This window comes from Anopheles funestus, assembly GCF_943734845.2.
Source record: "Anopheles funestus chromosome X unlocalized genomic scaffold, idAnoFuneDA-416_04 X_unloc_51, whole genome shotgun sequence".
NCBI classification, from domain to species: Eukaryota; Metazoa; Arthropoda; class Insecta; order Diptera; family Culicidae; genus Anopheles; species Anopheles funestus.
Window position 1 is genome coordinate 72,501 of NW_026045178.1, and position 10,540 is coordinate 83,040.

Below are 10,540 nucleotides of genomic sequence, written 5' to 3' on the forward strand. Positions count from 1 at the left end.
GTTACCCGTCGCAACCATGGTAGTCCTCTACACTACCATCAATAGTTGATAGGGCAGACATTTGAAAGATCTGTCGTCAGTCGACAAGCGACCATACGATCTGCGTCCTTATCCAGACTTCAACTCAAGCCGCCCGGAGGCGATTGGTTTAACTAATAAGTGCACCAGTTCAGCTACCCGCGAGGGCAACAGTCCCGGCATGTTGCATGTATTAGCTCTGGATTTTCCACAGTTATCCAAGTAACTAGTGGTAGGATGATCTTGTGAATTATAGCTGTTATACTGAGCCTTATGCGGTTTCACATTCATTTATGTTTGTACTTAGACATGCATGGCTTAACCTTTGAGACAAGCGTATATTACTGGTAGGATCAACCAGAATTCGTTCCACTACAGACACACACTCGCTTAGTGGGAAATAAATTTCCACACAACTCTCTCTCTCTAGAACCATATGGAATGGCTCTTTGGTGTTGGGTAAGGCACCAATTTGTTGGGGTGTAACGGTCACCACCAACTTTAAGTTTGTTAGGGCACAACGGAAACCACTAACTAAACTTTAGGAAACTAAATTTCCTCACACATTATCTCTCACCATATTAGCACTAGGTGCTATCCACGATTGTACAACGTTTCAACTCTTGAATCGACCGTAGGGCCGCGGAATTGCTTCCGGGCCCCTATTCTCGCTATTAATTGTTCATCTCTTTCAATACATCGAGTTCGTTCCATTGGGTAGTTCGCATGGCGAACGTTTTGATGCAGCCCCCTGGGGGACCACGGCACTTTACACCGGGTATGGTGTATGCGCAACCTACAGATAACAATAAACCCCTTATGCGTGTGTAAACCGATGTTGGGCTGCTCAACATCTTTCATGGTTACATCACTTGCACCAGAACCCACGGTGCCGATTTGGTAATATGTTGTACATTTACTCTCAAGATGTACGCTTCGGCCCCTTATTCAGGGGCTCAAGCTATTACCAGCAAGAACAATCCTCATCCAGACTTGAACTCGAAACACCTGGAGGCGAACGGTTTAACTAATAAGTGCACCAGTCTTGAATCCATGCGTCGGTGGAAACAATGCCGGCGTGTTGCATGTATTAGCTCTGAACTTAGCGAGTGATTGCCTTGCAGCTGTCATACTGAGCGTAGAGCGTGATTATCGCTCACTTGAACCATGTTGAATGGCTCTTTGGTGTAGGGTAAGGCACCAATTTGTTGGGGCGTAACGGTCACCACCAACTTAAGACTTGCTTATAGGTATTTCAACGTTTTCAACTCTTAAATCGACCGTGTTTCATTATCATCTCTTCTTCTTATTAAATGCATAGAGTTCGTTCCATTGGGTAGTTCGCGTGGCGAACGGTTTGATGCAGCCCCCCGGGGGGGACCACGGCACTTTACACCGGGCATGGTGTATGCGCAACCTACAGATCACCAATATATTTGTGATCGATAATGCACACTTCTTACACGACTGACCAGTCGACAGCGCTGCCTTCCTATTATGCGTGTGTAAACCGATGTTGGGCTGCTCAACATCTTTCACGGTTACATCACTTGCACCCGAACCCATGGTGCCGATTTGGTAATATGTTGTACATGGTCTCAAGATGTACGCTTCGACCCCTTATTCAGGGGCTCAAGCTATTACCAGCAAGATCAATCCTCATCCAGACTTGAACTCGAAACACCCGGAGGCGAACGGTTTAACTAATAAGTGCACCAGTCTTGAATCCATGCGTCGGTGGAAACAATGCCGGCATGTTGCATGTATTAGCTCTGAACATAGCGAGTGATTGCCTTGTAGCTGTCGAACTGAGCGTAGAATGTGATTATCGCTCACTTGAAAGGGTCAAGCCCTTTCGAGTCGTCCGGTTTTTACGCCAGACGACTCGGTTCACCATCTTTCGGGAAGGGACCGTCTCGGTCGCAAGCTGCTCCGGTCCCTAAACAACCTGCGACAAATGATAGGAAATGCCGACATCAACACGTGTTCAGTTTGGTTTATCGCTCATAGGTCTTTTTGACCATCGATCCCTGATTATAACTCTCAATTAAACAGTCAGGAGAGTAAGGCATGCCCATCGATATCTCATCGACAGGCGATACCGCAAGAACGGCCAACGACACATCAGGTGATCGATTATTGCTACGACTTTTGCTTAATCGTTTCCACTCCTTAGAGAAAGAAACCCCCGGGGACCGTCTCGGTCGCAAGCTGCTCCGGTCCCTAAACAACCTGCGACAAATGATAGGAAATGCCGACATCAATACGTGTTCAGTTTGGTTTATCGCTCATTGGTCTGTTTGACCATCGATCCCTGATTAAACTCTCAGTAATCCAGTCGGGAGAGTAAGGCATGCCCATCGATATCTCATCGACAGGCGATACCGCTTGAACGGCCAACGACACATCAGAGGATCGTATCTTGCTACAACTTTTGCTTAATCGTTTCTTCTCCTTGGAGAAAGAAACCCCCGGGGACCGTCTCGGCCGCAAGCTGCTCCGGTCCCTAAACAACCTGCGGCATCAAATGATAGGAAAAGCCGACATCAATACGTGTTCAGTTTGGTTTATCGCTCATTGGTCTTGTTTGACCATCGATCCCTGATTAATACTCTCAATTAGAAGGTCGGTAGAGTAAGGCATGCCCATCGATATCTCATCGACAGGCGATACCGCATGAACGGCCAACGACACATCAGAGGATCGTATCTTGCTACAACTCTTGCTTAATAGTTTCCACTCCTTGGAGAAAGAAACCCCCGGGGACCGTCTCGGCCGCAAGTTGCTCCGGTCCCTAAACAACCTGCGGCATCAAATGATAGGAAAAGCCGACATCAATACGTGTTCAGTTTGGTTTATCGCTCATAGGTCTGTTTGACCATCGATCCTAGAATTCAACTTTCGAGTAAGGCATGCCCGTCGATATCTCATCGATAGGCGATACCGGTAGAACGGCCAACGACACACATCTAGGATCGCATTTACTCTTCCTTGGATGGATAACCAATACCCTAGGACCGTTTCATCGCGAGCTGCTCCGGTCCTCAAACAACTCGCGAACCACCGATAGGATGATATTAGGAATGGCCGACTTTCATCCTTTAACTCTCAGTTCTGCTTACCAAAACATAGGTACTTGGACCTTAAAGACCACTATATGTTCCCCGATCGGGGGCAATCGGAACGTCTATCCATCATCAACATCGTTTCACTCATTCCGAACCACCAAATTGGACAGACAGTACCATATTCACCAACCGATTGCTTCAACTTCGCAAACTGTATGGTAAGTTCTACTAATTTCACATCTTACCATCGACTAATAGTGCATAAATCCACTTGGAAATCACTTTTCCTTGGTCCTCGGACCTTCTACGACAACGTCCAACAAATATCCGAAGTCGTTTCCCAACTTAGACCAAGCATTTCGTATCTTTACTTCTAATCGATTTTTTCTCTCATAATTGACGATCAAAATCTAAAAACCACATTTTGAGCCAGAAGCAGTCGTCCGATCGTCCTGGGGGTAGTCTCAATCGATTTAGAAGGGCCCAATTCATAAAGATACGTACTCAGTCAAATTCATGCTTCTGGCTCACCTACCCCCTATATAGAAAACGAAAGCGTACAGGCGTGGAAAACGTGCCATTTTTCTCCATCACGGACTTTTTTTTTCTCGTTGCACCGACTCTAGTAAAAAAGTGAAATTTTTTACTAGTTACCAACTTTTGCAAATTATCATCGGATATCACTTTTCATGGTCTATAGTAAGTTCTTATCACGTTTTAGTAGTTTTTGAAAAAAAAATTTTTTTGAACTTTTCAAAATTTTTCAAAACAAAGTTTTTGTAGGCGGTTTTGTGTATGGAGGGTTACTAGTCTCGGGGTCACTGTTTGACCAAAAAACCACTATATATCATTCGAAAGGTAATTTCAAGGGCTACAAAAAATTGTTCTACGGCACCCCCCTCCGACGTCTAGTATTCGAGTTATTGGCCAAAAACCATCACTTGAGCGATTTTTCGTTCAGGGTACCCGACTCTAGTAAAAAAGTGAAATTTTTCTCGATTGACCAAGTGTTGCAAATGACCATCGGATTTCACTTTTTATGGTCTATAGTGAGTTCTGATCACGATTTGGTACTTTTTGAAAAAATTTTTTTGACGCACTTTTCAAAATTTTGCAAAACCAAAACTTTTTAGGCGGTTTTGTGTATGGAGGGTTACTAGTCTCGGGGTCACTGTTTGACCAAAAAACCACTATATATCATTCGAAAGGTAATTTCAAGGGCTACAAAAAATTGTTCTACGGCACCCCCCTCCGACGTCTAGTATTCGAGTTATTGGCCAAAAACCGCAACTATAGCGGTTTTTCGTACAGGGTACCCGACTCTAGTAAAATGATGCGATTTTTACTAGTCTAGGAACTTTTTGGTCAAAAAATCAAGTATATGTCATTCGATAGATAATTTCAAGGGCTACCAAAAATTGTTCCACGACACCCCCCTGCGACGTCTAGTATTCGAGTTATTAGCCAAAAACCGCAACTTAAGCGGTTTTTCGTCCAGGGTACCCGACTCTAGTAAAATGATGCGATTTTTACTAGTCTAGGGAACTTTTTGGCCAAAAATCAAGTATATGTCATTCGATAGATAATTTCAAGGGCTACCAAAAATTGTTCCACGACACCCCCCTGCGACGTCTAGTATTCGAGTTATTAGCCAAAAACCGCAACTTAAGCGGTTTTTCGTCCAGGGTACCCGACTCTAGTAAAATGATGCGATTTTTACTAGTCTAGGGAACTTTTTGGCCAAAAATCAAGTATATGTCATTCGATAGATAATTTCAAGGGCTACCAAAAATTGTTCCACGACACCCCCCTGCGACGTCTAGTATTCGAGTTATTAGCCAAAAACCGCAATTATAGCGGTTTTTCGTCCAGGGTACCCGACTCTAGTAAAATGATGCGATTTTTACTAGTCTAGGGAACTTTTTGGCCAAAAATCAAGTATATGTCATTCGATAGATAATTTCAAGGGCTACCAAAAATTGTTCCACGACACCCCCCTGCGACGTCTAGTATTCGAGTTATTAGCCAAAAACCATTCATACTTGAGCATTTTGCTCATTTTGCCTGTACGGGTACCGGGGACTAGTAAAATCAGGCCAATTTTACTAGAGTAGGGGTCCTTTTTGGTCAAAAAAACAACTTTTGCTCGTTCGATAGGGAATCGATAGGGCAACAAAAAATCGTTCTACGACCCCCCCTTCCGATGTCTAGTATTCGAGTTATGGGCCAAAAACAGTTTATAGCTAATTTTTCACTCGATTTTTCACCAAGTATCGCACATTACTCCGGTTGTATACATTGGATCGTCAATCTTTAAGATTTTATGGGTAGTTCCAACTGTTTGCTACATTTCATCCATACATCACCAACCGATTCAATGTCTGTGCTAGAAGTTATTAGAGGAATAAAAAAATTTACCCTTGGCTTTGGACCGTACAATTTTACCCATTTTTGGCCCATATTTGCCCCATAGCTCCGCCGGTATCCAAGATATGGCCACACTTTCTTCTGGCCATGGGTAGATGGCACTTGTGGCTAGATTTCTTCCATGCACCACTAATCGCTACCATGTCTGTGGCCGGAGCTATTCGACGAACAACCAACGCATTTACCTAGGTACTTTTTCGGATTTTTGGTCCAACTTGCACCATTTTTGGCCCATATTTGCCCCATAGCTCCGCCGGTATCCAAGATATGGCCACACTTTCTTCTGGCCATGGGTAGATGGCACTTGTGGCTAGATTTCTTCCATGCACCACTAATCGCTACCATGTCTGTGGCCGGAGCTATTCGACGAACAACCATCGCATTTACCTAGGTACTTTTTCGGATTTTTGGTCCAACTTGCACCATTTTTGGCCCATATTTGCCCCATAGCTCCGCCGGTATCCAAGATATGGCCACACTTTGTTCTGGCCATGGCTAGATGGCACTTGTGGCTAGATTTCTTCCATGCACCACTAATCGCTACCATGTCTGTGGCCGGAGCTATTCACGAAAGCGCCTCGCGCACTTGGTCGGATTTTTGGTCCAACTTCACCATTTTTGGCCCATATTTGCCCCATAGCTCCGCCGGTATCCAAGATAGCGCCACACTTTCTTCTGGCCATGGGTAGATGGCACTTGTGGCTAGATTTCTTCCATGCACCACTAATCGCTACCATGTCTGTGGCCGGAGCTATTCGACGAACAACCATCGCATTTACCTAGGTACTTTTTCGGATTTTTGGTCCAACTTGCACCATTTTTGGCCCATATTTGCCCCATAGCTCCGCCGGTATCCAAGATAAGGCCACACTTTCTTCTGGCCATGGCTAGATGGCACTTGTGGCTAGATTTCTTCCATGCACCACTAATCGCTACCATGTCTGTGGCCGGAGCTATTCACGAAAGCGCCTCGCGCACTTGGTCGGATTTTTGGTCCAACTTCACCATTTTTGGCCCATATTTGCCCCATAGCTCCGCCGGTATCCAAGATAGCGCCACACTTTCTTCTGGCCATGGGTAGATGGCACTTGTGGCTAGATTTCTTCCATGCACCACTAATCGCTACCATGTCTGTGGCCGGAGCTATTCACGAAAGCGCCTCGCGCACTTGGTCGGATTTTTGGTCCAACTTCACCATTTTTGGCCCATATTTGCCCCATAGCTCCGCCGGTATCCAAGATAGCGCCACACTTTCTTCTGGCCATGGGTAGATGGCACTTGTGGCTAGATTTCTTCCATGCACCACTAATCGCTACCATGTCTGTGGCCGGAGCTATTCGACGAACAACCATCGCATTTACCTAGGTACTTTTTCGGATTTTTGGTCCAACTTGCACCATTTTTGGCCCATATTTGCCCCATAGCTCCGCCGGTATCCAAGATATGGCCACACTTTCTTCTGGCCATGGGTAGATGGCACTTGTGGCTAGATTTCTTCCATGCACCACTAATCGCTACCATGTCTGTGGCCGGAGCTATTCACGAAAGCGCCTCGCGCACTTGGTCGGATTTTTGGTCCAACTTCACCATTTTTGGCCCATATTTGCCCCATAGCTCCGCCGGTATCCAAGATAGCGCCACACTTTCTTCTGGCCATGGGTAGATGGCACTTGTGGCTAGATTTCTTCCATGCACCACTAATCGCTACCATGTCTGTGGCCGGAGCTATTCACGAAAGCGCCTCGCGCACTTGGTCGGATTTTTGGTCCAACTTGCACCATTTTTGGCCCATATTTGCCCCATAGCTCCGCCGGTATCCAAGATATGGCCACACTTTCTTCTGGCCATGGGTAGATGGCACTTGTGGCTAGATTTCTTCCATGCACCACTAATCGCTACCATGTCTGTGGCCGGAGCTATTCGACGAACAACCATCGCATTTACCTAGGTACTTTTTCGGATTTTTGGTCCAACTTGCACCATTTTTGGCCCATATTTGCCCCATAGCTCCGCCGGTATCCAAGATATGGCCACACTTTCTTCTGGCCATGGGTAGATGGCACTTGTGGCTAGATTTCTTCCATGCACCACTAATCGCTACCATGTCTGTGGCCGGAGCTATTCGACGAACAACCATCGCATTTACCTAGGTACTTTTTCGGATTTTTGGTCCAACTTGCACCATTTTTGGCCCATATTTGCCCCATAGCTCCGCCGGTATCCAAGATATGGCCACACTTTCTTCTGGCCATGGGTAGATGGCACTTGTGGCTAGATTTCTTCCATGCACCACTAATCGCTACCATGTCTGTGGCCGGAGCTATTCACGAAAGCGCCTCGCGCACTTGGTCGGATTTTTGGTCCAACTTCACCATTTTTGGCCCATATTTGCACCATAGCTCCGCCGGTATCCAAGATATGGCCACACTTTCTTCTGGCCATGGGTAGATGGCACTTGTGGCTAGATTTCTTCCATGCACCACTAATCGCTACCATGTCTGTGGCCGGAGCTATTCACGAAAGCGCCTCGCGCACTTGGTCGGATTTTTGGTCCAACTTCACCATTTTTGGCCCATATTTGCACCATAGCTCCGCCGGTATCCAAGATATGGCCACACTTTCTTCTGGCCATGGGTAGATGGCACTTGTGGCTAGATTTCTTCCATGCACCACTAATCGCTACCATGTCTGTGGCCGGAGCTATTCGACGAACAACCATCGCATTTACCTAGGTACTTTTTCGGATTTTTGGTCCAACTTGCACCATTTTTGGCCCATATTTGCCCCATAGCTCCGCCGGTATCCAAGATATGGCCACACTTTCTTCTGGCCATGGGTAGATGGCACTTGTGGCTAGATTTCTTCCATGCACCACTAATCGCTACCATGTCTGTGGCCGGAGCTATTCACGAAAGCGCCTCGCGCACTTGGTCGGATTTTTGGTCCAACTTCACCATTTTTGGCCCATATTTGCACCATAGCTCCGCCGGTATCCAAGATATGGCCACACTTTCTTCTGGCCATGGGTAGATGGCACTTGTGGCTAGATTTCTTCCATGCACCACTAATCGCTACCATGTCTGTGGCCGGAGCTATTCACGAAAGCGCCTCGCGCACTTGGTCGGATTTTTGGTCCAACTTCACCATTTTTGGCCCATATTTGCACCATAGCTCCGCCGGTATCCAAGATATGGCCACACTTTCTTCTGGCCATGGGTAGATGGCACTTGTGGCTAGATTTCTTCCATGCACCACTAATCGCTACCATGTCTGTGGCCGGAGCTATTCGACGAACAACCATCGCATTTACCTAGGTACTTTTTCGGATTTTTGGTCCAACTTGCACCATTTTTGGCCCATATTTGCCCCATAGCTCCGCCGGTATCCAAGATATGGCCACACTTTCTTCTGGCCATGGGTAGATGGCACTTGTGGCTAGATTTCTTCCATGCACCACTAATCGCTACCATGTCTGTGGCCGGAGCTATTCGACGAACAACCATCGCATTTACCTAGGTACTTTTTCGGATTTTTGGTCCAACTTGCACCATTTTTGGCCCATATTTGCCCCATAGCTCCGCCGGTATCCAAGATATGGCCACACTTTCTTCTGGCCATGGGTAGATGGCACTTGTGGCTAGATTTCTTCCATGCACCACTAATCGCTACCATGTCTGTGGCCGGAGCTATTCGACGAACAACCATCGCATTTACCTAGGTACTTTTTCGGATTTTTGGTCCAACTTGCACCATTTTTGGCCCATATTTGCCCCATAGCTCCGCCGGTATCCAAGATATGGCCACACTTTCTTCTGGCCATGGGTAGATGGCACTTGTGGCTAGATTTCTTCCATGCACCACTAATCGCTACCATGTCTGTGGCCGGAGCTATTCACGAAAGCGCCTCGCGCACTTGGTCGGATTTTTGGTCCAACTTCACCATTTTTGGCCCATATTTGCACCATAGCTCCGCCGGTATCCAAGATATGGCCACACTTTCTTCTGGCCATGGGTAGATGGCACTTGTGGCTAGATTTCTTCCATGCACCACTAATCGCTACCATGTCTGTGGCCGGAGCTATTCACGAAAGCGCCTCGCGCACTTGGTCGGATTTTTGGTCCAACTTCACCATTTTTGGCCCATATTTGCACCATAGCTCCGCCGGTATCCAAGATATGGCCACACTTTCTTCTGGCCATGGGTAGATGGCACTTGTGGCTAGATTTCTTCCATGCACCACTAATCGCTACCATGTCTGTGGCCGGAGCTATTCGACGAACAACCATCGCATTTACCTAGGTACTTTTTCGGATTTTTGGTCCAACTTGCACCATTTTTGGCCCATATTTGCCCCATAGCTCCGCCGGTATCCAAGATATGGCCACACTTTCTTCTGGCCATGGGTAGATGGCACTTGTGGCTAGATTTCTTCCATGCACCACTAATCGCTACCATGTCTGTGGCCGGAGCTATTCGACGAACAACCATCGCATTTACCTAGGTACTTTTTCGGATTTTTGGTCCAACTTGCACCATTTTTGGCCCATATTTGCCCCATAGCTCCGCCGGTATCCAAGATATGGCCACACTTTCTTCTGGCCATGGGTAGATGGCACTTGTGGCTAGATTTCTTCCATGCACCACTAATCGCTACCATGTCTGTGGCCGGAGCTATTCGACGAACAACCATCGCATTTACCTAGGTACTTTTTCGGATTTTTGGTCCAACTTGCACCATTTTTGGCCCATATTTGCCCCATAGCTCCGCCGGTATCCAAGATATGGCCACACTTTCTTCTGGCCATGGGTAGATGGCACTTGTGGCTAGATTTCTTCCATGCACCACTAATCGCTACCATGTCTGTGGCCGGAGCTATTCGACGAACAACCATCGCATTTACCTAGGTACTTTTTCGGATTTTTGGTCCAACTTGCACCATTTTTGGCCCATATTTGCCCCATAGCTCCGCCGGTATCCAAGATATGGCCACACTTTCTTCTGGCCATGGGTAGATGGCACTTGTGG